Below are 27,812 nucleotides of genomic sequence, written 5' to 3' on the forward strand. Positions count from 1 at the left end.
ACGAGGAGAGCACCACGTTGTGACAGGTGGCCACGAGGAGAGTGCCACATTGCGACAGGTGGCCACGAGAGCACCACACTGTGACAGGGGGCCACGAGGAGAGCGCCACGCTGCGACAGGTGGCCACAAGGAGAGCGTCACGCTGCGACAGGGGGCCACGAGGAGAGCGCCACGTTGCGACAGGTGGCCACGGGGAGAGCACCACGTTGTGACAGGGGGCCACGAGGAGAGCGCCACGCTGCGACAGGGGGCCACGAGGAGAGCGCCACGCTGCGACAGGGGACCACGAGGAGAGTGCCATGTTGTGACTGGGGACCACGCAGCAGAAGACTTAGGGTTTATTTCCGCACGCCTCGTCGGGACAGATTTATATTTTAGTTTCCGGATGGATGCTACATGTGAGAGTAATAGAACTCCGTTTCGGTGCGTTCTATCAGGAAGCTCTTCACGGGGCCTCCTGAGACTGGCAGCCCCTCCCAGTGGCCCTGGGGAGGCCCGGCCGGTGCGGGGGGCACGGCACCGGTGCCGTGGCAGGCAACACCAGGCCGTCAGAGCCCTGTGCACAGGCGCAGCACGCATGCACCGCTGCTGTGGCAGGCAACACCAGGCCGTCAGAGCCCTGTGCACAGGCGCAGCACGCACGCACCAGTGCCATGGCAGGCAACACCAGGCCGTCAGAGCCCTGTGCACAGGCGCAGCACGCACGCACCGGTGCTGTGGCAGGCAACACCAGGCCGTCAGAGCCCTGTGCACAGACGCAGCACGCACGCGCACACGCGCACACATGCACACACACGCGCACACAGAAACAACCGTCTGCAGCAGCAACACTGTCAGTTCTCTCCACAGAGGAGAACGGCCTCCCAGCCCCCAGCTCCTCTTCCAGATGGCTACGTCTGTTCATTGATAAACCACTACGTCGTGGTTTTAGCATGTTTAAACTTCTTGATAAAATAAACTCTTTAGATTGAGAATCCAGATGAATGAAGTATCCAGATAAAACAATACTTATTTCCTTTAGCTGCTAAACAAAATAATTTTAAAGATCCTAGCAGGCAGGGACTTGGAGATTTGACTTTTAAGTGTAAAATTCTGGATCACTGAACATCAAACAGCCATGAGCCGCCTAAGCCAGCCAAAGGCCAGAGGTATCCTAGGCAGCTAGATGGCTGCAACCCCCTAAGGACCACAGGACTTAGATCAGAGCCCGACACAGGACACCCCCAGGACAGGTGACAAGCAGCCTCATAACCTTTCGATGGCGACCACCACAGACCCAAGTCCACAAGGCTTCACCAGCAACGTGGACCTGCCGTCAGCGGCTGCCCTGTGAGAACCAGCTCAGCGGCTGGAGGCTCCGTGGGCCAGTGACAGAGGAACCCCGTGAATGGAGGACTCACCTCTCCTCCCTCCCAACATATGGAGGCACTGTCTCTGAAACTGCTTGTGGGAGTGCCCTGGGCCTGTCTCCACGAGAACACAAAGACGCCTGTGCCTCCCTCACTCCCACCCTCACGAGGACACGGAGGAGCTTCCCAGAGGGACGGGATGTGTGAAATCACAGCAGGTGACAGGCAGAGGGGCTATGATGTCCTCCGCTGAGCCAGACATTCCAGCGACCAGCTCAAATGTCAACCAGGGCCCTCTTCTGTTCCTACCTACTCTGTCTTACAAAATTACTCTTCCTGAAAAAGTACCTATGGAATGGGTTTAATTTTAAATAAGTAAAATATTTTTTTAATTTCTGTATTCATTTCCAACACAGCAAGTATCACTAGACACCAGCCACTTCAACAGCAGCCCAGAGGGGCTCTAACACTGTTCCTCGGAGGCACAGTGTGACCACGCACAGCAGACAGGAGACGGGACTGGCGATGAGAGCCGAGGACCGGCGATGCAGAGATGCACACACAGGTCCTCGGGGACTGGGGACCGAGATGCAGCCCTCCCCGCTGCTAACATGCCATTGCACACAATTCTGTTTCTGCATTCTCTACAGGGGGGTGGGAGCCCTCATCATGAGTCAACAGAGCAGCTTCTTGAGAGAAGTCAGGATTGACAGCAGACTTGGAAAACTGGAGACTGACTGCGTGCTAGGTCTGAAATGGACGGGGCACCCAGCTGCCCTCCAGTGAGAATCGCGGCCCGAGATGCAGAGCAAGATGAACAGGCGGGGCCTCTGGTGTCGAACTGCCCAAGTTCTGAGTTTCAGCCCCAGGAAATGCATGTCTGGACAAGAACAAGTCTGGGTGCCCAGAGCTCACAGCACTGGCAGCAGAGGGGCAATCTGGGGCCACGGGGACAGCAGCGGACATGAGGTCACCAGATGAGGCATTCCCACAGAAACCCCGTTTCCTAGTTGAGTGGTGGGTAGAATTCAGGAGTTCCTTTAAATTCTTACTGTCTGAACTTCCTTACTATTGAAATTGTTTATAAGGAACACTGTTATTATAATGAAAACAACAACCTATTTTGATTTTTTTATAAAGCTGTTATGGACGATTGTGACCGGTGACAACATGCTGCTTTAGGCACAACCACACAGAACAGACACCCCTGTCCGTAAAACCAGGGGACGTGGGCACCTGGGCCCGGGCTGCTGACAGGCCTGTCCCTCTGCGGGCAGCAACGTGCTCTCAGAAGGCAGAGGACTGTGGCCACCCTTTCATAAGAACAGCACAGGGACTCGAGAAGTGCGGACAATCGATGCAGAAAAGGGACCCGCTCAGAGGGCACCAGTGAAGCCGCTTCTACAAAGACATCTGTGTCCCTCCACCATGAGCTGCCCACGCCGGGACGAAGAGGCGCTGGACTACTGTGTCCACTTCCTGTCTTTCTCACAGAACCACCTGTAGGTGGTGGCCGCACACGTTCACAGACAGGCCGCCCCCCTCCTTCCCAAGGAGCCTCTCACCGCCAGGGCCCTCGGAGCAGCGTCCTGATCCTTCCCAAAGGCCACCTGGGGAAACGGATTTGAAAACGTAAGTGTGACTCAACGGCACCTAACCATGGACCAGCGACTACTGGGAACAGAGGAAACCACTCTGATGAGAGCATCACGAAGTTCTCAAAATGTCAGAACTAGAAGAGAAACCCCGACCCCACCACAAGATCTGGCCGGGGGCTTTCCACCCCCAGGCAGGTGGGCACAGGTACAGCATCGCTGAGCACACCTGTAACAATGACGTGGCCCCAGTCAGAGCAAGGCAGGGGCCTAGTTCCTCAGGCCCCGGGGGGAGGGGGCAGGGGGCGCAGGGAAGGAAGAGACGGCGGGTCAGGGTGAAGGCGGGGAGGGTCCGGGACACCCACGGGCAGGCATGGCAGGGCGGGGAGGGTGCAGGTCCAAGCTGGGCTCAGGGTGAAGGCGGGGGAGGGTCCGGGACACCCACGGGCAGGCATGGCAGGGCGGGGGAGGGTGCAGGTCCAAGTTGGGCTCAAGGGTGAAGGCGGGGGAGGGTCCGGGACACCCACGGGCAGGCATGGCAGGGCGGGGAGGGTGCAGGTCCAAGTTGGGCTCAGGGTGAAGGCAGGGGAGGGTCCGGGACACCCACGGGCAGGCATGGCAGGGCGGGGAGGGTGCAGGTCCAAGCTGGAGAGGACATGTGAGCTAGCCCCACAGATCTGGGTGCTGTCCCTTCTGGGCAGTCACGGGTGACCACGCCAAGCGTGAGGAGGGCCTGGAGGCCATGTGGACACCTACATGGGACAGCTGGCTGGAGGGAAGATGTGTGAGGCAGAGCAGCCACGCAGGAGGCCAGCGAGGCTGGGGGCTGGGAACCAGGGCCCAGGAGGGCCGCTCCCAGGAGCGACAGGAAGGTGGTGGCTGGTGCTAAGCAGTGGGGAGCAGAGCCCCAGTGACTGCTCCCCAAGGTCCAGCCCCTCCCTGCCACCCACCTGCTTCCTCCAAACAGCCTCGGAACGCCCGCTTGGGCCCCGACCACTCACCGCTTGTTGAAATGGCCGGGCCGGGCCGTCTGGAGGCCCTCAGCGAGCCGGACACCATGGCCTGAGGGAGGGCGGAGCTGGAGACTGGCCCCAAACCGGGACCGGCATCCTCCGAGCAGACACCTCCCAGCTCGCCGTGCGGCCACACTTCATACATAGCTACCCAGTGGCCCTGCATGCCATGTGTCCATCTTGCCTCCCACAAATAGGGCAGTCGCTCACCACTGCGTCCACACCAAACACTTCAGTCATCTCAAACACAAGCAAGGAGTGGTCCCGTGGGAGACCAACAGCACGGGGTGGGGAGCAGGGCCTCTTGCCCATGGGCCACCCAGGAGGCCAGAAGGGTCCGGGCATCTGAGGAGCTGCAGGTCCCAGCCCAGGAGTCCCCATCAGAGAAGGGGGACGTGCGCCTGGCAGCTGCCCCCCTAATGGCAGGTGTCCCTCAGTCAACGCTGGGCCAGGCCTGGGCCCATGTCCACTCAATTTGCCGTCTCCATACCACTCAGCGTGCTCTCGGCGGCCCTGCAGTGGGCTGGCAAACTCCGGGCAATGGTATCCCAACCCCTGGCCCCTCAGGGAGACAGTCTGGTCAGGGCCCCCAGCAGGACCTTCTAGGCAGTGCTCCGTGCTGTGGCTGCATGCCACGAGGGGCAGAGAGGCACTCTGCTGACCAGCCTGGCCCTAAGCATGTGTCCGCACTGTCAGCAAGTGGCCTTCCGCTGGCCACCACCGGGACCTGCAACCTCCCAGCCAGTGCACGCAACGGCCCAGGAAGAGGCGACAAACACTGGTCAGCCACAGACCAGAGGCCAGGGGCCCAGACGGGTCCCACTCCCCTGCCTTCCAATCATTTCGTCTGCCTTGAACCCTGACACTGCTTAACCCCACTTGCTGTCCATTAAGACAGCCAGAGTGATCACACCTGAGTAATGGTTAAAATACAGAGGGCAGGCTGGACTGAGGTCACGGGAGATGCTGGTCTAAGGCACAGACGTCCAGCTGGGAGCTGGATAAGCTCCGGGCCTCTGGCTGACCTGCAGCAGGGTGATTCTGTTAGAATGCTGGGCTGAACCCTGAAGCGCTGCTAGGTAGAATGTTGGCAGTGTGACCTCACTGGGTTGCGATGATCAGCACACCATCCATCACTGCACACTTTAAATGGATACAATGTAACCTGCCGATTATACCTCCATAAAGCAAAGCAATGCTATACTGCAGTTAAAATCACTGAAACGAACACTTGTTACAAAGTGTTAGAATGCAAATGGTGTTCCTCTTAATGCAGAGGCATACTTACAAGTGACCTTACTGAAGAGGAGTTAACTGAGTAAGCCCCCCACCCGACAGACACCTTCTCCTCACACCCTGGGCAACTGCCACATGGCCGTTGACCCAACACAGCCTCCCACCCCCCACCCCAGCCTAGGCGGCACCACAGCAGGGCTGAGGACAGTCTTGGTTGTTAGCAGTTCTTCCAAATGTCACCTCTCGCTCTCTCTGGTCTTGTCACTGAAAGCAGTCACCTTGAACACCGCTCCACAAGCCCAGGAAGATGTCACCAGACAGCTCCGCCTTGCCAGTATCTGTCCCTTCAGCACAGGTGGATGCCATCTGCTAATGGCAGCAGCGTGCTCACAGGCCAGGGTCAGGGCACTGTCCCCAGAGGCCAGTCTGGCCCACTCGGGTCGGGCCCAGGAGGTTCTCAGCACGTTGGCACTGGGAGCCCCCAGGTGTCTCTCAGGAGCCCAGGAGCAGCCCGGTCGAGAAGCACAGCCCAGACCCCTGAACAACGCAGGAGTGTCCTGCTGGCCGTACCGGCCCCGTGGTTCTCCCAGGCTGCACTGCTGAGACGTCCCCACACCTGTGTCAGCTTCAGTGAGGGTCCTGCCCTCGGCCCGCCTGAGACCCCGTGTGCCCTACCACACCTGCCCACAACCAGCAGAGCATGGTCCTGCCCTCGGCCCGCCTGAGACCCCGTGTGCCCTACCACACCTGCCCACCGCCAGCAGAGCATGGCCCTGCCCTCGGCCCGCCTGAGACCCCGTGTGCCCTACCACACCTGCCCACAACCAGCAGAGCATGGCCCTGCCCTCGGCCCGCCTGAGACCCCGTGTGCCCTACCACACCTGCCCACAACCAGCAGAGCATGGCCCTGCCCTCGGCCCGCCTGAGACCCCGTGTGCCCTACCACACCTGCCCACAGCCAGCAGAGCAGGGTCCTGCCCTCGGCCCGCCTGAGACCCCGTGTGCCCCACCACACCTGCCCACAGCCAGCAGAGCATGGTCCTGCCCTCGGCCCGCCTGAGACCCCGTGTGCCCCACCACACCTGCCCACAACCAGCAGAGCAGGGTCCTGCCCTCGGCCCGCCTGAGACCCCGTGTGCCCCACCACACCTGCCCACAACCAGCAGAGCATGGTCCTGCCCTCGGCCCGCCTGAGACCCCGTGTGCCCCACCACACCTGCCCACAACCAGCAGAGCATGGCCCTGCCCTCGGCCCGCCTGAGACCCCGTGTGCCCCACCACACCTGCCCACAACCAGCAGAGCATGGCCCTGCCCTCGGCCCGCCTGAGACCCCGTGTGCCCCACCACACCTGCCCACAGCCAGCAGAGCATGGTCCTGCCCTCGGCCCACCTGAGACCCCGTGTGCCCCACCACACCTGCCCACAACCAGCAGAGCAGGGTCCTGCCCTCGGCCCGCCTGAGACCCCGTGTGCCCCACCACACCTGCCCACAGCCAGCAGAGCATGGTCCTGCCCTCGGCCCGCCTGAGACCCCGTGTGCCCCACCACACCTGCCCACAGCCAGCAGAGCATGGCCCAGCGCGGCCCACGGACAGCAGCCCTGAGGCGAGCGGGCGGGAAGCCCAGTGCTCCCCAGTCTGGCCATCACCTCCTAATGCAGGACAGCTTGCAGCGCGTCCCGGCTGATGCCAGGGCCGAGCAGATGTCCGAGAAGTGAAGAGGCCGCGGACTCTAGGATACTGGCCCGGCCCTGGGGCAGCTATTGCAGACGGCCCCTGCAGAGACAACTCCCCACCGTGTCATTAAGCACTGAGCTGGGGCGCTATCTGCAAACAGCAGACTGAGAACCTCACCCGCTCAGTTCTGACTCATCTCAGAGTTCAATGGAAATTATAACGCCTGGTTTCTAACACCCCTTGTTTCTCAGAAAGACTGTGAAGGAGGCAGCGTGAGATGGCAGTGGAGTCCTCAGGAAACTGGTCCCGGGGCACCACCTCTGTGCAGGAGACCCGGTGCCCAGTGCCCACGGCCCTGCCAGCAGCAGGATCACTATGGTGACATGCAGCTCCCACAACAGCCCAGCCGCCCGGATGGGGCCAGGCCACGGCCCGTGTGCCGCGCAGCTGGCCGAGTCGGCCGTACCAAGCAGGCCCAGGCCCCGGGGCACAGGCAGCGGCTCTGGGCCGCATGCTCCTGGGAGACAAGCAGGCAGACACAGAATATCGGGGTGGCACAGGCTGTGAGAAACCTACAGCAGTCAGGAAAGGTCAGAGCCACCTCTGCCCAGGCGATGACCGGGAAGAGCAGGGCAGGGAGGGAGCCCTGGGGACCTGGAAGATGAGGATCCAGTCACATGTCTGACATGCACTGGCCCCCGGGACCCCCAACACTGTCCCCAGGCCCCTCTAACTCCAGAGCTCGTCTGCAGGTCACATACTTCTTGGCCTTGGCGGTCACACAGGGTGGCCTTAGGTCACACTGAGCTTCCAGAAGAAGCGAGCAGAGCTCTGCGACTACCCACCCTGTCCAGGGACCCAGGAAGCATTTCTTTCCCCTCCTCTTTCCAACGGAGAACGGCCCCACGGCAGCCTGACCACTCCCTGGGCCGCCTGAGAACCTGGAACACGTGGTAACATACACAACAGCACATGCTAGGCCTGTGCCCGCCTGAGAACCTGGAACACGTGGTAACATACACAACAGTACATGCTAGGCCTGTGCCCGCCTGAGAACCTGGAACACGTGGTAACATACATAACAGCACATGCTAGGTTATGTAAACTGCTCACAAAAATCAGGGGATATTTTATCACTTCATACTCATATTTTGAAACAACCCCTAATTTTTGTTTCATATTTTGAAACAACCCCTAATTTTTGTGAGCAGTATACTTACTATAAAGCTGATATTAATGTAATATATAGACATACACATACACACTATGATATGCTTATGTGTTTAGTTGTCTATGTAGACTTCTTTCCTTCAGAGTCAGTTAGGTAGTACTGGTGTTCAGCATGGGGTAGAAAACAGGGTAAATTTGTGTTTCCTAATAACTACCTAGTTGTTTTTTTCTTTTGCAAGATGAAAAGGTGTAAATATATTTAACACTACTGAACACCTAAAATTAGTTGAGATAATAAACTTTGTAGCCTGGCCAGGCAGTGGCACAGTGGATAGAGCATCGGACGGGGATGCAGAGGACCCAGGTTTGAAACCCCGAGGTCGCCAGCTTGAGCAAGGGGTCACTTGCTCTGCTGTAGCCCCATGGTCAAGGCACATATGAGAAAGCAATCAATGAACAACTAAGGTGCTGCCATGAAGAACTGATGCTTCTCATCTCTCTCCCTTCCTGTCTGTCTGTCCCTATCTGTTCCTCTCTCTGTCTCTGTCACAAAAAAATAAATAAAAATTTAAAAACTGTGTTAGGAGTTTCTCACTATGATTAAAAATAACAATATATTTTGAAGAGCTAGACATACACACACACACACACACACACACACACACACAGACAACCCAATGTGCTGCCAAGCTGTCTATTCCATGACTGTCTCCCTTCCTCGTCCCCAACGTCACAGACACATGCTGAGTGTCATCCCCCACTCAGCCTTGCAACCTCATTCAGAAGACAGGGCCACACACCAGCACAAACTCCCGGTGTGCGGAAGCCACCAACACGACTCGGGCTCCTGGCTCCGCGGCGTCTCCAGGATGCGACCCAGCAGACACACACCCAAGCCGCCCTAGCTGGAGAAAACGACAGGAAGTGACCACAGCACCGGCCCCGTCACACACAGCAGGGTGGGTAAGTGTGCTTGTGGTCCCCGAGCCGTCACCTGCTCACGTGACCAGCATGCACGGTGACGAAGGAAACACTCGAGGAACGAGGAGCCAGGGCCCGCCCTCCTGCCCTCACCGGCCTTCCTCAAGAGCCACAGCAAAAGGCGCAGCAGGCGGGCGGGCGGCAGGAGGCGGCCAAGGACTCCACGCTCCGCTCCGCTCCACTCCACTCCAGCAGACTCTAAAAGTGCAATTTACAATTCCGTCATCTCCTCCCTTTGACTTGTCACTACAGCACAAACATGCCTCACCACCCCAACGACAGCTCCATGTGAAACACGCTCCTAAGTTCTGGGGACTCAAACCCACTTTTCAAATTTGGAAGAGAAAGGGCAAGAAGAGAACAAAAGTACATTTTATTCACATGCAAACAAGATAATGAAAGCGGACCTCACTTCTGCACCCCACGCTGGTGTATGACGTGTGTAACTCGTCCCGGAGTGGTTTCAGAATTACTGTCTGGGTTGCACGGTGTGTAGCAGAACCAAACCCAGCTCGGCCCCAGGGCAGTGTGGCTTACTGTCACGCCGGGGGAGATGCTGGCACTCTGCACGCAGGGACCAGAGGGCTTCTCAGCCTCCGCACTAGTGACAGCAAAATCACCATGGGGTGAGGACCCCTGAAGGAGCCTCCAGCATGTGTGACTCTCTCCAAGAGGGCCTGTCGTTAAGCCCACAGCCCAATTCCATGTGACACACACTCCCCGGGTTCACAGGCCCCTAAAGCGGCCAGAGTAACTAACGCAAACCAAACACGGCCCCACAGGGCGACAGGCTCTGCTCTCACCCAGAGTCCCCTGGACCTCTTCAGGGCCACCAAGGGAGGCCCAGAATCCCACCAACACTAGCTGGTGTCCCAGGCTAGGCAGGGTACACACCCACGTAACAGATTAAAATTAGGCACCCTAATTACTAAACTGTCACTGTAAAAGCCGGGAACACCATTTTTAAAAATGAACGGGAGAATTAATGAGTTTCTCAACCTGCTTGCGTTTATGATATGCAGCCTGTCTTTTATTATCAAGGCAGTCATAAAAGAAATGCTATTGCCACACACGCAAATTAAATCATTAGTACTTTTCCCAGTTTCAGTAACTGGTTATTTGTATTGATCATCAATTCTCCCAATTTAGTTCCTTTAATGTGAATGATATTGGAAATGCTTTAATAAAAAACACTGCCAGGCGATACAAGAGAAATAATTCTCACCATCTACCCCCTGACCCCATAACTGCAGGAGGCCGCAGAGAGGACCCGGCTGGTCACCCAGGAGCTGGCGACACAGCTAGCTCACCCCGGACAGGACTGGGAGGACCCGGCTGGTCACCCAGGAGCTGGTGACACAGCTAGCTCACCCGGACAGGACTGGGAGGACCCGGCTGGTCACCCAGGAGCTGGTGACACAGCTAGCTCACCCCGGACAGGACTGGGAGGACCCGGCTGGTCACCCAGGAGCTGGCGACACAGCTAGCTCACCCCGGACAGGACTGGGCCAGGAGAAGCTGGTCACCCAAGGAGCTGGCGACACAGCTAGCTCACCCCGGACAGGACTGGGCCAGGAGAAGGTGGTCACCCAGGAGCTGGCGACACAGCTAGCTCACCCGGACAGGACTGGGCCAGGAGAAGCTGGTCACCCAGGAGCTGGCGACACAGCTAGCTCACCCGGACAGGACTGGGCCAGGAGAAGCTGGTCACCCAGGAGCTGGCGACACAGCTAGCTCACCCGGACAGGACTGGGCCAGGAGAAGCTGGTCACCCAGGAGCTGGCGACACAGCTAGCTCACCCCGGACAGGACTGGGCCAGGAGAAGCTGGTCACCCAGGAGCTGGCGACACAGCTAGCTCACCCCGGACAGGACTGGGAGGACCCGGCTGGTCACCCAGGAGCTGGCGACACAGCTAGCTCACCCCTGGATAGGACTGGGAGGACCCGGCTGGTCACCCAGGAGCTGGCGACACAGCTAGCTCACCCGGACAGGACTGGGAGGACCCGGCTGGTCACCCAGGAGCTGGTGACACAGCTAGCTCACCCCGGACAGGACTGGGCCAGGAGAAGCTGGTCACCCAGGAGCTGGCGACACAGCTAGCTCACCCGGACAGGACTGGGCCAGGAGAAGCTGGTCACCCAGGAGCTGGCGACACAGCTAGCTCACCCGGACAGGACTGGGCCAGGAGAAGCTGGTCACCCAGGAGCTGGCGACACAGCTAGCTCACCCCGGACAGGACTGGGAGGACCCGGCTGGTCACCCAGGAGCTGGCGACACAGCTAGCTCACCCCTGGATAGGACTGGGAGGACCCGGCTGGTCACCCAGGAGCTGGCGACACAGCTAGCTCACCCGGACAGGACTGGGAGGACCCGGCTGGTCACCCAGGAGCTGGTGACACAGCTAGCTCACCCCAGACAGGACTGGGAGGACCCGGCTGGTCACCCAGGAGCTGGCGACACAGCTAGCTCACCCCGGACAGGACTGGGCCAGGAGAAGCTGGTCACCCAGGAGCTGGCGACACAGCTAGCTCACCCGGACAGGACTGGGCCAGGAGAAGCTGGCCAGCCCCAGGCAGGAGTTTTCTGGAACAGCCCATGTTATCTGCTACATAGTACATGCGTGTTATGTGTGTTTGTTCTAATATGATGGCCTTTTACAAAACTCCCTCCAGCCAGTCCTCCAGTCCCCAGGAGGACACACCCACCCGCAGCGCAGGTGGAGTGCCCTCGCTGGGGAAGGGCACCGCCGCTGAGCAGACCCTGCCATTCATACTGCAGCTCTGAGGTTTGACCATCTGTAAGCAAACTTCCCGGAAAGGAGGGCACAGGCTGGCTGTCGGGAGCCCAGGCTGGGCTTGGAGTCAGACCCCACGGAGTGTGGGCTGGGGTCAGGGGCCAGCGCCCGCACCTCCATACCTGGCACCTCAGAATCACAGAGAAACCCCAAGGGCGCACGGCCCTCAGGCAGGAACAAGGAAAGTTTCCTGCCAGAGCCACCCGTAAAGACAACTGCCTGACAAGTCGATGACAACGTGCTCCTTCCTGCAGTAAGTGCAATAGCATCGCCACCACCAGACTCCACAGTGCACACATCAGGCACAGGGCCCTGACGCCCAGCAAAGACGGCCAAGGTGCTAGAAAGATCAGAAGACAGACAGAATGCAGAAATAAGAATGCAAAGTGAGGCTGAGACCACACCAGCCTGCAGGGCACCACGGGCAGCCCTTCTCCGGGAGGGAAGAAGACGAGACTCCCAGGGACCCCTGAATGGGGACGGTCACTGGGTGTGAACGGCACCATGACCCAGAGCTCCAGCCCAAGGGCACTGTGAGCCCAGGTGCGCAGGGACACAGACGCTCAGCGCCTGCGGGCAGGGGGGTGGCCGTGGGAGCCTCTTCCGGATTCTGTCTCCGTAGCTCGGGCACCTTGGCCTTGCTCCCAGGCTCCTGTGGTGTGGTCACAGGCCCAGAGCCTCCTGCTGTGGGAGGAAACCTTCTCCCAGTGCCTGTGATAAGCAGGCACTTATCCGAGGGACCTGAGCCTCAGCGCGCTCGGTCCGAGGCCTCCCGACCCGGCCCGGCCCAGCCCGGCCCCATCGGGGACAGAAGGAACAGAAGCTCGCGCTCTGCACGCTGAGGCAAGCAGCTGGGGCTGCTCTGAGCACTGGGCAGGGAGCAAGGCCTGAAGGAACTGGGGCTGCGGCTGGGAAAGCCCACGGTGAGCGCTGGAGGCAGAGTGGGCTAGGAGAACGAGCGCCACCTGCTCCTGGAGCCTCGACCTTGAGCTGCGACACGCGGCGCACAGCTCAGCGGCAGGGCGGGGCCTCCGGAAGACGCAGAGCATGTGCAGCAGCCCCCGTTTCTGTGGAGTCTGCCCCTGCAGACTGCAGGGTGCCGTGGTGCAGCAGGGCTCCGAGACCCTGACTGTGGCCTCGTCCTCTACTCATTACAAGGCAGGGAGAGGACAGAGTCAGGAGACACGGGTCGGGACCAGGGACTCCAAGGAGGCTGCGATCACATCGCCATCACTATGGAATCGAAAGGTGGCCGTCCAGCCACCAGAACGAGTCTTATCTAAGAGGCCCCTGCTGTGGCCCTGGAAGGCCTTGACTGCCCAGAGCGGAGAGCACAGCAGACGTGGACCTAGCCCTGCAGACCCCGCAGGTGACACCAAAGGACCCAAACTTAATTCCAGACAGCAGGAAGCCATGACCATCCGGGCAGGAGCCATGGCCAGGATGGGGTCAAGGCTGACCGAGCACCAGTGTAAGGGCGCTGTAACTAGAGCAGGTCCCCACAGCGCACGGTTCAGGGTGACCGTGTAGGTGCAGCCCTGATCGCATCGACAAAGGTCAAGACCCCAGGCACTGGCCAGAACAGTGAGAACAGGGAGTTAGAGGGCTCATCACTACCAGGAGGAGTAAAAACTGAAGATGAGAGAGAGGGGTCACCACCACCGCCAGGTTAGTGTCCTGGCCACAGCAGGAACCCAGTAGCTGGGTCCCAGGCGACCTCCTCGAGGTCTTGCTGGCTGCAGTGGAAGAAGGGAGCCCTCCAATGGAAGGGCTTGGAAGAGGAGTGCTGCCCAAGGATGCAGGGCCCCCAGGGGCCCAGGGGAGGGTGCGAGGCTCAGGGGTCTGGGGGGCTCCGCTGACCAACAGGCTGGACCCTCCACAGCAGCTTCCCTGGCCCCGCTGGACAGACCCTGTATGTGCCCCAGAACGTCACCACACTACGAAACAGAGAACTGGTGCCTTAAGGAGACTGGTCAGCTCACCAGCTTCCACACCAGCTTCCGCACTCTCAGAAGGAACACGAGTCAGAGTACAAAAGACGGAGGACCACATCCCCGGGGCCTACGGGGGCTGGTCTCAGCAGTCCCGGCCCTTTTAATGGGTCAGTACACTCCAACTTGCAAAACCACTGTCCTCCTGTCGGAGGAAGCAAACGTGTAAGGATTATAAAAACAAAGGATCTACGCCTAGAGAAGAGGAACAGGGTGAGAATTGCACTCCGTGGAGGGAGAATTTCATCACCCCAACCGCCATCAGATGTACCTCGTTCCAGAAACTTCACTGTTCCTCATTAAACAATGGGCACCCAGACCGATCGGCTGATTTCAGCCCAGTTGGAACGATGAGAGAGAAGCCGGCTTTCATATTTCCCAGGTGCGGCTGCACATGTGCCTGCTGTGTTTGCACATGCTGCCCCATGTGGGCCTGCACTGTATGACTGTGTGTGTGCCTGTCTGCATGTGCTGCCCGTGTGTGCTTGCCCTGTGTAATTGTGTGTGTGCCTGTGTGTGTACATGCTGCCATGTGTGTGCATGCCCTGTGTAACTATGTGCCTGTGTGTGCACATGCTGCCCTGTGTGTGCACGCCCTGTGTAACTGTGTGCATGTGTGTGTACATGCTGCCCTGTGTGTGCATGCACTGTGTAACTGTGTGTGTGCCTGTCTGCATGTGCTGCCTGTGTGTGCATGCCCTGTGTAATTGTGTGTGTGCCTGTGTGTACATGCTGCCCTGTGTGTGCACGCCCTGTGTAACTGTGTGCATGTGTGTGTACATGCTGCCCTGTGTGTGCACGCCCTGTGTAACTATGTGCCTGTCTGCATGTGCTGCCTGTGTGTGCACGCCCTGTGTAATTGTGTGTGTGCCTGTGTACATGCTGCCCTGTGTGTGCACACCCTGTGTAACTGTGTGCATGTGTGTGCACATGCTGCCCATGTGGCCACACATTGTGTGACTGTGTCCATGCCTGCTGTGGGGGGGGGGGGGGTCTGAGGGGCCCTCCCAGGATTGTGCATCCAGAACATAACTGGACTGAAGAGGGAGCAGAGGGCACTGGTAACAAGTGGCCTGGATAAGGCAGGCACCCCGCCCATGAGCACCAGTAACAGCCAGCAGGAGCAGCCCCGGGGCTGGAGATGGTTAGGGACATCTTCCTGCCCACCCAGGCCAAGAGCCCACCTCCAGCCTTGTCCTGCCACATGGGCTGCTGGTTCTTCACACTATCCAGCTGTGCCCCTGCCCAGCAAGAGCCACAGGGCCAGCCACCACCAGCAGCAGCATGAGGCCTAGGAGAGCCTCCTAGCTCCCCTCAGTGAAAGGCCCCTACCACCCTGAGAAGGACATCCTCAAGGGGGGGACGAGGTACAGGTCTGAGGTTCTCTGCCTCCCCCTCCGGTTGGGACACCTGCACACCTGGGCACACGACAGGACGCACGCCCAGCCCCTCACCACTCCACCTGTCCGACCCAGAAGTGCATCCTAGAACAAGCCCCGCCCCTCCATTATGGGCACAGACAGCTACCTCACGCATGCCCACCTGTGCAGAAGGAAAGGCAGGCAGGGGCTTGGGACCCAGTCCCCCAACATTAGCCACTTACTTCAACCTCAGTGTCAGCTTCCTCAACAGTCAGCTGGGAATAGGGTCTCCAAGGCACAGGGGTGTTGAAGGACTAACAGATGGCACTGAGTAACAGCACAGAGCCTGGCACTAAAGAAACACGGCAGGATGCAGCTGGCCGAGGGTCTGCCCATCCCCTGAGAACCTAAGGAAAGGCAACAACGTTTCTCCATCCTGTGCGGGTCTAGGAGCAGGCCCCAGGCCCCTTCATCTCATGCAGTCCTGACAACAACCGTCCCCAGCAGAAATGTTCACACCCACTTTGCAGGTGGAAAGACTGAGGCACAGGGAAGACAGATAATTGACACTTAACACTGGAGGGTTGTCCACATATCTGATCCCAAAGCACAGCCCTTCCGACGAAGCCCTTGCCTACAGAGAGGCAGACATGGCTGCTGGAGTGGCGGGAATGGCAGGACTTGCCCTCGCCCTTCTCGGGGTGCCCTCAGCATGTGCTCCCCTCTGTACAGGGCAGAAGCCCTTTTCAGAGCATCCTCAGACAACTGCCTTGGTCCTCTCGGGTTGTCTGGGGATACAGCCCTCAGAGCAGCAGGACTGGTCAGTGGGAAGCACCCATAGACATCGAGAGGTCTAGCCCCCCCCACCTCCTCGGCCCCATCACCCTAGCCCCTCCTACCTCCCGGCCCCACCACCCTAGCCCCTCCCACCTCTGGGCCCCACCACCCTAGCCCCTCCCACCTCCCGGCCCCACCACCCTAGCCCCTCCCACCTCTGGGCCCCACCACCCTAGCCCCTCCCACCTCTGGGCCCCACCACCCCTACTCCAAGGGCCTCAGCAGCCAGTGGCGGAGGGAGAGAGTGGAGGAATGTCCCTGACCTCAGCCCACCTTGTCAACCTCTGGTTCTAGCCACAGGCCCAACTTGCAGAGTCGCACCCAGGAAGGAGACAGGGAGACCAGAGGGCCCTGGCACCCACGGCCACAAAAGTCCTGGTCAAGGCCTCAGGACCCTCTGCAGATGGGGACCCTCCCTCCCTCCACCAAGGGCTGCTGCGGCCTTCGACGACAAGAGGTCCATGCGGCAGTCAGCAAGGCGTTGGGCCCAGCGGGCTCACAGGAACGGCCGTGGCATGCCGCTGGCGCTGCAGAGGGTCCGCGGCTCGTGGGAGGGGGCTGCTGCTGGCTCCCTCCTCAGCATCCACCTCCCCCTGCCTGCCCCACCTCAGGGATAAACACATGAGGGGAGCCAGTGCCCCAACCATCCCCTGGAAGAGACTGACCACTCAGCACATTCTGTACCCCACATTCTGGCCACAGTGACAGTGCGGACAGGTGACGTAAGGCAAAACAAGCAGAGAGTATTCAAGACTTTTGTTGGGACGAAGACTCTTTCCTGGTGGCATGAACTAGCAGGTGTGCAGCCCTGAGAGCAGCTGGCAGGACCCTCTCAAGTCCAGGACACTGACTCTCCCAACATGCCGTGTCTTGATGACTGAGGGCGCTGGATCAAGCCACACCTGAGCTCTTCCTTCACCTGAGCTTTTTGAGGAAGCAAGTCAGTGCGTTCCCTGCATGGAGCTCTCGGAACCTGCAATGGAGAGATCCCAGCTGATGCAGAGATGCCAGAAACACCCTCCTGCTCAATGCGGAGCCGCTCACAAAAGTCCTTGCAAGTGTCTTTCCCATAATCCCAGGGGAGGTCACGCTCTGGCCTCCTGCTTCTGCGCTCCTCCATCCACCACCGTCCTGGAACACGGCCACATCGGCCCCCATATGCACACCCCAGGGCCACCTGGGGAGGGCCCTGTTCTCAGATCACCAGAAGCGTCCAGCCTCTCTGACCACTAAGTCCTCGTGCCTGCAGCCCCCCACCAGAACTCACGCACCAAGGCCACACGCATTCCCTCAAGCCACGGCTGCCTTGGGGAGTGGTTTTCCCACGGTGCCACCGGAGGGAGGAGCGCTCTGTCCCTAAGGCTCCCTTGCTGGCGCGTGATAAGGGGCAGTAAAGTGACAAGGGAAGCAAGGGGCAGCCTGTGTCCGGGCCACCGGGCAGTGCGATGGCGGGAAGACCCAGAATGAAGCCTCCACTGCTGTGGTTCATGGGTCACCCTCAGAGCCAAGGACCTCAGCAGCCCTGGCCTAGGGACAAATCACACCATGGCCAAGCCAGGCACAGGGGGACAGCAGCACTGTGGACAGTCCTGGGTACCGGACACGCACAGCAGCACCCTCGCCGCCCACAGCATTCCCCGTGCCAGGAACAGACCCCACAAGCTGAGAAACAGTCTGCTGGTCAGACAACGGCCTCACCCAAAGGGGGTCCTTCGGGGGCTCTCGCCCGCCAGGACGGCAGCAGACAGACGCGGGCAGAGATGCCCCGAGCCCGCGCAGGGGCTTCCGGCCCCCCACTCTCCCCTGCCTATGGCCGCCTGCCTGACACCTGCCTACAGAGAGGGGCGGAGACGGGCAGGGCCCATTCTGGCTTCCCCACGGCTCCCAAGGAGGCACCCATCTCTCTCATCCTAGACAGGACACTCAACTCACAGAAGCAAAGTGACAGCAGCCAGTCAACAGGGTCACAGCAGGGCAGCTGGGATCTCAACCCAGGTCTGACTCAACAGCCATGCCGTGTCCTCAGCACTCAGAGCCATGGAGAGAAGATGTCTGCAGCCCTGGAAACCCCGCTCGGGCCGACAGGCAAACCGGCACCGTGAGGAACGATGAACAGAGCTTGCACCTCTGCGCTCTGCCTGGCGCCCGCCCACAACAAAACCTCAGCGAGCCCGCCAAGGAGCCACGGGAGAGAAGAGAACAGGCATGAGACAGGAGCAGGCCCGCCGCACGCCTCTTCCCCTTCAGCTCTGCCCTCAACTTCATTAAAGAATTCTGAAAATAATAGCTTCCCCCAAATGCAGCACACACTTGCCGAACACGACGCATTCTGACGCAGAAGGACATTCTTCTTCAGGGCACAAGTTGGGACACATTTCACACAGTTGTTTGTTAGCGCCTCATCCTGAATGGCTGACTCTCCATCAGCCCAGGGAAGCAGCCAGGAGGTGACCTCAACGCTCCTCCACAGGGCCTCTGGGCCGCTGAGGGCAGAGGAGGCCACTTCACGCTGCCCAGTGAGAAGTGGGCTGCCCAGCCCACACTTGCTCAGGGGCCTTGAGTAGAAGGACAGTTAGGAGGTTGCTGGTGGGCTCAGGCGGTCACAAAACTGGTTAAAGGCAAACACTGCCCTCAAAAAAGTACTCCCAAGGGAGGAGACTGAGGTCAGCACTGAAGTGCCCCAGTGCCATGTCCTTCAACATGTCCCTCTGACCTGGAGGCCCCAGCAGGAATTACACCCAGCCCTTAAGCTGGCAAAGAAAGGTTTTCCAAAAAACAGGGACTGAAACAACCTTTTCAGTGCAAAATCTTACATAAATTTTACAGCAGAGAGGGATTTAATCCACAGTAGTGCCTGCGGCCAGTTCCTTATGACTCTTCCAAGGTCCACAAGGGCCAAGGGCCCCACCCAAGGGCTATACTCTTACACTCAGGCCCTGTGCTGGTGGCTTGCAGCCCCCCCCCCCCACGGGGGGAAGATGGCGGCACCTCCTAGGGTGTCCACAGCCCCCAAGGTGGCTGGGGACCGGGCTCATCAGAACTCTCTAAGCCTTCACTCTGGAGGGCTCAAACACCAGTTCTTGAGGGGACAGCCTCGGGCACCCACCTGGAAGGACCCGTGCCCTCCGCTGACTCGCTCGGTGGCCATCTCACTGCCGGACAACGTGCCAGGGCCCTACTTTCTGCTGTGGAACTGCTGCAAAGGCCCTGGGCGGGGCCACGCAGGGCTCAGAATCAGTTTTTGACTTCAGATGTACAAAGCCAACAGCTGGACTAGAGGCTGCTTCGGGTCCCTTCCAGAATGTTCTCTAGGCTGACTCCCATGGAGCTAGGTCTGGACAGCTAGTCCAAGGTGCCTGGACCCAGAACGGGGCTCTCGGTAACACCAGCTGAAGGAAGAAGGGAAAGAAACCACCACCTCCCTGCAGGACATGGCCCTCGCCCCCTCACAGCGTGAGCCCCCCAGAGCCCTCCACGAGGGCTGGCTGTGCCCCTGGCCACCGGGGGGCTTCCTGGAGGGGCTGTGCCCTCCTGCGTCCCGAACCCTGTTCCCTCAGCCAGGTTAGAGGGAGAGGGGTCAGGTACACAGCACCTGGCAGGAGACGGAAGGAGAAGTTCAGACTCTCAATGAAACACAAGCAGACCGCGTGCAAGGAGCAGCAGGGAAGTCCTCCAGAGACCAGTCAGCCCGGCCGGCTGCCCAGCTCACCCCTCCTCAGCAACTCCGGCCCTGGTGCGCTCAGAGCTGGCCACCGTCGGCCACGATAGCCTCTCCACCCTGCTGTGGCCCACAGCTCCGGCTCCAACTAGAAAGGACCACGCCCGTTCCCAGCCCAGCTTCAGCCTCCAGGGCACGGGGCCCAGACCCTCCACCACTGCAGCCCCCAGGCCCGGCCCCCCCAGGCCCGGCCCCACCCGTCCCGCTCGGTGCACCTGTGCCGTTTCCTCTTCCTCCCGACCCCACCATGCCAGGCTCCTCGCGGGCGGGCAGACGCAGGTCTTCCTGGCCGAGGTGGGCACAGGACTGCAGCGCACCCACCGTGAGAGGCATTCCTGTGCTCACTTTGGACTTGGGGTTGGCCGCAGGCCGAAGACTTGCAAAATAAGAACAGACCAATCACCAATTCCAGGAAACACTCCACACCGCCAGCACCGCTCCCCACGGGAGAGAGGCCGTGGGTGGGGAAGGTGTGTCACAAAACCTCTCTGGAGTCTGAAGAGGACTGCACCGGCAGACAGCGCCGCAGGGCAGGGCGAGGGACGGCTCCGCGGGGGACGCAGGGCCACCACGGCCAGAGCACTCCGCTTGGCTGGCCGACTCCAGCTTCCAGCCCCTAAGAGCTGACTTATTGTTTCAAGCACGAACATCAATCCAGCAAAAGCACTTGACTCACAGACGGAATACTTCATAAACGAGTCAACGCGCACAGCCTAAAACATTCACACTTTTAAACAGAGCAGGCTCCAAAATGTTTACATATGCGACCACACTGAGGTACCGTATTAAAGATGATGAGTTTAAATAAGAAACGACCAAACACTGTCATTAACTCCCGTGTGAAACAAACGGGGAAACGCCGTTAATGAAAGCAGCGGCTGGCCACCTGGAGTGCTGGCGCGCAGGCCGGGGACCAGCCGTGCGCTCGCCTCGGCCACGTGCACAAGGGCCCCATTTGCCACTTGACAGCTGTGTGTGCGAGGCCCTCCCCCCTCATTCCTCACTGGATCACGGAACCCACTGCACTTGTGTTTACGGCATCAACTTAGAAGCACGTAACCGCCACGCTCAGAACCACGAAGCCCCTGGGCTGGGGCAGGGAGGAGACCAGTGACCCCAGAGCAGAGACAGAGGCACCGAGGTGCTGCGAGCCCGGAGGGCAGCCCTCGACCAGGCTGTGCCCCACCGCCTGCCCTGTGCCTCAGCAATGCGCTCACGGAGAACCTATCGCCAGGCCCTGGGCACAGAGCAGGCGTGAGGCCACAGCCCCTTGATCGCCCAGCACATAGAGAGGTGACAGTGAACCACTAATGTCACAACGAGCTACACAAATTGCATAACTGGTTCCTGTCAGGAAGGAGCAGAAAAGATGGTAGGCTTATGTGTAGCAGGGGACCAAAGGATGAGCATGGACTGAGGGGCTGAGGAAGAGGGAGATGAAGAGAGGCTGTTCCAAGAAATGAAACTGTGTGTGCAAAGGCCCTGTGGCCAAAGGGTCTTGCAGAGAGCACGGAAGCAAGCAGGGAGGGACTGAAGCTCAGCTGACAGGACAAGTGCTATCAGAAGAGGTTGGTAAACAGAGGTCAGCTGCAGACAGGCCTTCCGGGTCCTAAGAGCAACAGGAAGCCGTGACGGGGTTTGGACAAGAGAATGAAGGGTTCGGACCTGCTTTTGGTTGAAACCACTTAGGGTACCATTTGCAGCACAAACTGTACCAGACACACCCAGACCCAGGAGGCCAGCTCTCTGCTCAGAGAGCTCAGGAGCAAGTCAGACAGACAAATCCCCAAATTCTTCTAATGCTAAGCATGTTTATGTTTATCAACTTCCTAAGACTTGAGTTTTCTCTTTCATAATAATGGGATTGAAGAGTATTTTTCCTCAATGGAAATATCAGCTTTATTTTAAAAGCTACTACATGCATAGAGCAAAAAGCTATAAAATTTTATAAAATATATTATAAAATATATAAAATGGTATATTATATATAACAAGCGTGACTGGTGGTGGCACAGTGGACAGAGTGTCAACCTGGGACACTGAGCTCACTGCCTTGAGTGCGGGCTCACCAGCTTGAGCATGGGATCACAGACATAACCCCATGATTGCTAGATTGAGCCTAAAGGCCGCTGGCTTGAAGCCCAAGGTCGCTGGTTTGAGCCAGGGGTCACTGGCTCGGCTGGAGCCCTCCACTCCCGTCAAGGTACGTCTGAGAAAGCAATCAATGAACAGCTAAGGTGCCGCAACTCTGAGTTGATGCTTCTCATCTCCCTCCCTTCCAGTCTGATTCTGTTTCCCTCTCTCTCTCTCTCTCTCTCTCTCTCTCTTTCTCTCTCGCGCGCGCGCAAAAAAAAAGAAATGTGGTCTTAAATTTAAGGGAAAAAATAAAATAAAATGAAATAAGACAAAGTCTTCACAGCTCATCTTCATGAAGCCTCAGAGGACCACCATGATCACCACCATTATCACTTTAAAGACCCAAGTACTTAAAACAAAGGGACCCCCGGGTACTGCTCAGGACCTAACACCCTGTGCTCTGCCAGCGCCGAGCCTGCGCAGACGGACACGCTGCAGGACCGAAACGCCAACGTGCACTCAGTAAGCATCGTCTTTATAAATAACGAAGCAAAACATCCTGTCCACATCTGGATGTCCACCCGCTCCTCATATTCTTCCCTAAGAATAAACAAAACAGTAAGTAGGACTGAGGAGGCTGAAGGGGAAGGACCACTTAAAATCTTCTGGAGAGTCATTAAGTAATGATGATGATTTGTTCTCCACAGAGCAAATATTAATAGCCAACTTATATCGTGTTCACTACGTGCCAAGCCCTATTCTAAGCATTCTATACATGTATATTAACTTCCTTCAATTTCTCAAAAATCATGGGAGATAAAGTTTTCACCACCACCAATAGATGTTAACCAAATTTAACCTTTGTTCATAACGCTGGTCATAAAGGGGATCTCCTTTCAGCTGAATTTCATTAGTAAAGCTTAAGTGTTTTTACGTTAACCACTGAGATCTACATATTTACAGGCTTTGCTCACCTTGCTATGAGATGCTCACCCTGTTCTTATTGGGTGGTAAAAGCTCTTTACATATTGGCAATTAACTTCAGGTAGGCATATTTTCTTGTATGTCTCTTCACCTCACTTATGGACTCCACTGCCCAAGAGAATTTTCTTTAACTCTTACACTGTATCGTTAAACCTGTCGAGGTTTTTTCTTTCTTTTAAGGTTTCTGGCTTGGAATTATAATAAAAATAGATGAAATCGGGTGTGGGTTTTTTGGGGGTTTTTTTGAAGTTTTAGGTGCTTGGAGAGCTCTCTTCCAATCAAGTCTTCCAAGGTAATCCTCCCGACAGAACCCAGAGGGCACCCTGCTCGGGCTGAAAGGTGCAAAGCAGCAGGTGTCAGCCACCACTGTCACTGTCCCCAGGCCGCCTCGGGAGACCTCCAAGCACACCATGCAACCCTGGCCGACAGGACCATTGAGGTCCCTCCCAGTTCCCCGGCAAACACACAGAGCAGGAGACAGCCTGAGCACGCCATCTGCGGGGACAGTGCCAGTGCCCGTGCCAGTGCCCGAGCCCGTGAACACGACAGGAACCCACAGAGGTATTCCACACCGTCGTCTTCCCAAACAGGCTGTGCTCTCCCAAAGGCTGGGCCCTACAATGAACTTCAACTTCAGGACCATCGCCGGTCTGGAAATAGAGGCACGAGAGAAGGGACCCGCCTCTGGGACACCACACGGCGCAGGGTGACAGAGCGCAGGGTGCCGGATGTTGCATTTTGGCCTCTATCTCTGATCCCTCTCTGCACACTGGGTACAGGGTAGTGGCCACCTCACTGGCTGCGGGGAGAGAAATGGGGTCTACATCGGAATGTGGCACAAACAGGTGCTCATTAAATGTGGGCGGGGTAAGGGTGACGATATCCTCCCAGGAAAGATGAAGACACTACGTGTCCCCGCAGTTCTAGGAGGGGTCGCAGTGGAGGCAACCTGTGTAGGACGCTGGACCATCCTTCCAGAAAGTGTGGAGGGAGCATGTCAGAAAAAGGCAAGCAACAGAGAGGCTCCCAAGTGGCTCCAGATGCCACAGCCCACACTGCACCCCAAACAAGTCCCACCCACTCCTCCTCACTTACAGAAGAAGCCAGAGAGAAGAAAAAACCTGACCTTAGGAAGAGAACTCAGGGTTCTGACTTCAGTGACACTCTTCCCCAGAAGAGTCACTCTATAAACGGACACTAGTAAGATCGGCTAAAACGCAGCCTCTCATCTGACCCGAACCAGAAGACACTATACCTTCCTCTGAGGTCGAGCCCAAAAGCGCTGAGCCCACTGCCAGCCACAGCATATGCTGACCATCTGAGATGGAAACAGAAACCCCTTCCACACTCAGTCCCTGCCCCCCACTCCAGGACCAAGGCAGGAGCTGCCACCAGTGGGCAGGGACCTGCCCTCTGGCTCCAGCAGCAGAGGCTGGGGCCCAGCTTCACGGGCTGCAGGGCCAGGTTGCAAACCCCAAGCTCCACGGAGGCCGGGCGCCCGCTCCCCCGGCTGCGCAGTCACCGGTTCTGGTCCAGGGACCGAGAGCCCAGCACGGCCTGTCGCCCGCGGCCTCCCAGCAGCAGCAGCTGTCCCCTCCTCCCTACGTCTGCCTCTCTCCCTACATCAGGTATTAATCTATTACTCATGGCAGCTTCCGAGCCATGAAAGCCCAGCCGTTTTCAATAGAGAACGGTATGGACGAATTCTACAGGAGTGATGAAATGTTTCTTCTGCTCCGGCAATTAAGACGGCACAAAGTCCCCTCTCTCCTCTGGTGCCACCCCCAACATCAAAGGAGGAGAATTCAAAGCCATTCATGCAGCATTGAAACCTCACAATGAAGCTGGAAAATGGAAGTCGATTACTGGGCATAAATATGCAGTAGTTAAAAGGAAAGAGTTCTAACGAAATTAAACGGCAGCCACCCCACAATGTGTGGAAACTTCCAGAACTGGAGTCTTCCTGGTAAACATCAAGAGAGCCATCCTCTCCTAAGGCAGTTTTCCGAAAAGTCAAGAGCAGCAGCAGCAGCCCTGGCTGCACATGGCCAGGGTGCCATGTTCTGAAGCTCCTGCTACAGGAACGGCCCCCCAAACCTCACACAACATGGCATGTGGAGGATTTTATTCTACACGGCTGTGAAGCTGCTGACCACAGAACATTCTCTCAGGCTCAGGGCTGCTAAGACCACATCTGTCCTTGCTTGTTAGGTCTCCCAGGCCTACGAGCCGTCCCCCGCAGTCCTCTGCCCCAGGCCCGGGCTCCCCCAGGGGCACCCGTGCTTGCCCACCGCACGCCTGGCGAAAGGAAGAACCCAAGGAGGGCAGCCAGCCGTCTGCCTGCTGCAGAAAGCCCTGCCTCTTTGCTGATGGATCACTGCTCTTTTTAGGAAGGTATTTATTCGATCTTTAAAATGAAAAGCCCCGAACACAGAAGGCTGTAGAAGTCTTACAATGTGTCAGGGTGTGTGTGCTGTTAGAGCAGGGAAACACTCCCCTCCCACACGAGTGTGAGTTCTAGGGAAAGAAGCCACAGATCCAAGGGAGTAGACGGATCTGGGAGAGGGAGCCTGAGTCTGATCAAGTCTTAAAAATAGACAGCTGAGCACTGATTTTAGAATTCTCAAGAGCTACCTGAAGAAGAAGAAGAAAAATAAATACATAATAAAATAAAAAACCAACCCTTGTACATTTTCGATATCCAAAACTCCATCCTGGTGAAACTTCGAGCAGGGTGGCAATTCTGCCTTTCCAATGATAATAGTGGAATCGTGTTGCCATAGTGACTGCAAAATTCTGCAATAACTTTTGTTGCTCTGTAATTGCTGGAGTGTATATTTGTGTACGAGCAGCTGAGTTTTCCTGATCCAATGCCTCTCCCTCTCCCCAGTCAATCACCACCACCACCTTTCCTGGCTGGGGTGCAACAAACCCGGCGATCCTATGTAGATAGAGCCCCCCATCCCACCCCACCCCACCCCCATCCTTCAATAAACTGCACGGAATTATCAGAAGCAATTAAAACTCCAGGTATCCACGACCGTTTTACAAAAGAAAAAGTGAAACCAGGCCAAGGTGCGAACCCACCAGCTCTCTCTCTCTCTCTCTCTCTCTCTCACACACACACACACACACACACACACACACACACACACACACACACGCGCGCACACACTCCACGGCGCTGGGCAGGCGCTGGGTGAGGGCTGTTTACATGTTGACTCCCAGGCCCGCCCCGGCTCCTTAGGTGGTTTGCGGGGAAGACACAAAAAAAGCACGAGTGGAACAAGGAAGGAAAGCGAGGGACTGACTGCAGGCCCTCGCCCTCCCCCTCACCCGCCGAGGACAGCGGGCAGCGCTGCTCGCAGCAAGCAATTAGGTAGGTCTCTCCAGTCATGCAATTAGGATTTAGTTAAGAAAGTCATTAGTTTTAAAAATAACTTAAGTTTAATTTCTGCAACGTTTTATTTGAAAAGGGTGTCACAGCAGGTCAATTTTACAACATGCCATAAAGAAAAGAAAAAAAACCCACAACACTCCTATCAGCTGCCGCTTCAAGTTATTACACATTTCTGATGTGCATTAAATTGAGTACAGGGAGGGGGTTGCCACCCCCGGCTTTTCCAACCGATCCGCACGGTCTCCCGCTGCAACAGTGTCAAATAATTCAGCGTTCAATGTAAATACGAGATCATCTGCTTAGAACCCCGCGGCGTGTTTCTGCAAAACGCCGGCCGCGGCCGGGGACGCGGCGCCCCGTCCTCCCTCCGCGCAGGACCGGCCGCCTCTCGGCCTGCGGGAACCGCGGCGGGCACCACCTCGGGGTCGCGGGCCGGCGCACCCCACGCCGCGAGCCCCGGGGGGGGGGGGGGGGCAGGGATGTTTTTCTGCAAACTCACAGCCCCGAGAAAGTTACATAAACGGAGCCCGCCCGCTGGGCTCGGGGCGCCCCCGGCCCACCTGCCCCGGGGCTCTCGGCCTGGCCGGGCGGCGGAGGCGCCGCGCGACCCCGGAGGCAAGCGGCCCCGGCGGGCGGGCGGCCGTTGCTGTGCTGCGGCCGCAGGGGAAGGTCCGGAGCGCCTGCGGCTCCGGCTCCCGCGCCGGAACCCCGGGCTGGGCGGCGCGCGCGCGGCCTGGGCGCACGGGCCGGGGCCGGGCTGGGCCGGGCCGGGGGCGCGGACCCGGCGTCCACCTGCCGGGCCGGGAGGCGGACGGGCGGGGGGCGTGGAGGCCGGCGGCCTGCGGGCGGGGAGGCGGCGGACAATGGCCCGCGAGCCGGGCCGGGCTGCGCTTACCGCGGCGGCGGGCGGGGAGGCGGCGGCGGCGGGCGCTCCGAGCCGCATCTCCTCTGCCTGCGCCGCCACCACCACCGCCGGCGGCGGGCGGGCGCTCGGGCGGCGGCGACAGCGGGAACGCGGACGCGGCGCGCCGGGCCCAGGCAGCTGAGGCGGAGGTGGCGCAGGCGGGCGCGCGAGCTCGGGCGCGGGTGGCTGCGGGGACGGTGCTCCGCGGCGGCGGCGGCGGCGGCCCCACAACCTCCCCTCCTCATTCACAAAAAATTGACCCACGTTGAACCATGATGCTGCTCCCCCCTCCGGCACCGAGCCGGGTGCTGATAGGCCAATTCCAACGCCCGTCAGCCGTTCAGGCCCTGCCCTCTCGGCAAAGGCTCTGCAGCCATTGGCTGCAGCAGCCTTGCATCACCTCCCCTCCCCGACCCCTCCCTCCTGCCTGGTTTCTAATGAAGAGCTCGTCAATTACGGCTCGGCCCCACCCTCCGCCCGCCCTCCCCGCGCACCCGGCCGTCTTTCTATTGGTCCACTGGCACCCACGGTACAGCCCCGTCTGCTCCCGTCCCTCGTTCCGCAACAGCCAACCGCCAGGCCAGACGCCCTACGAACGACAGGAATGCTCCACCCCGGCCCGCCTTCCCGCACACGTCCTGAACCCTATTGGCTGCCGGAACTGCCAGTCCTAGGGGGCGGGGCGATAAAGGACGCTCCAGGCGCCAGCCGCTGGGCGCTTCGC

The 27,812-nt window shown here is 58.6% G+C and overlaps 1 protein-coding gene across 6 annotated transcripts in view; it reads right to left on the minus strand.

Annotated features, from left to right (window-relative positions):
- The window catches only part of HDAC4 (histone deacetylase 4), a 272,909-nt gene extending 245,545 nt beyond the window's left edge, over positions 1-27,364 (minus strand). For all 6 annotated transcript variants that reach the window (XM_066346634.1, XM_066346638.1, XM_066346636.1 and 3 more), the window contains exon 1: positions 27,080-27,364. The gene's annotated coding sequence lies outside the window, so the exon portion shown is untranslated. The remainder of the gene's footprint in view (positions 1-27,079) is intronic.
- Positions 27,365-27,812: the final 448 nt, after the last annotated feature.

This window comes from Saccopteryx leptura, chromosome 7, assembly GCF_036850995.1.
Source record: "Saccopteryx leptura isolate mSacLep1 chromosome 7, mSacLep1_pri_phased_curated, whole genome shotgun sequence".
NCBI lineage: Eukaryota > Metazoa > Chordata > Mammalia > Chiroptera > Emballonuridae > Saccopteryx > Saccopteryx leptura.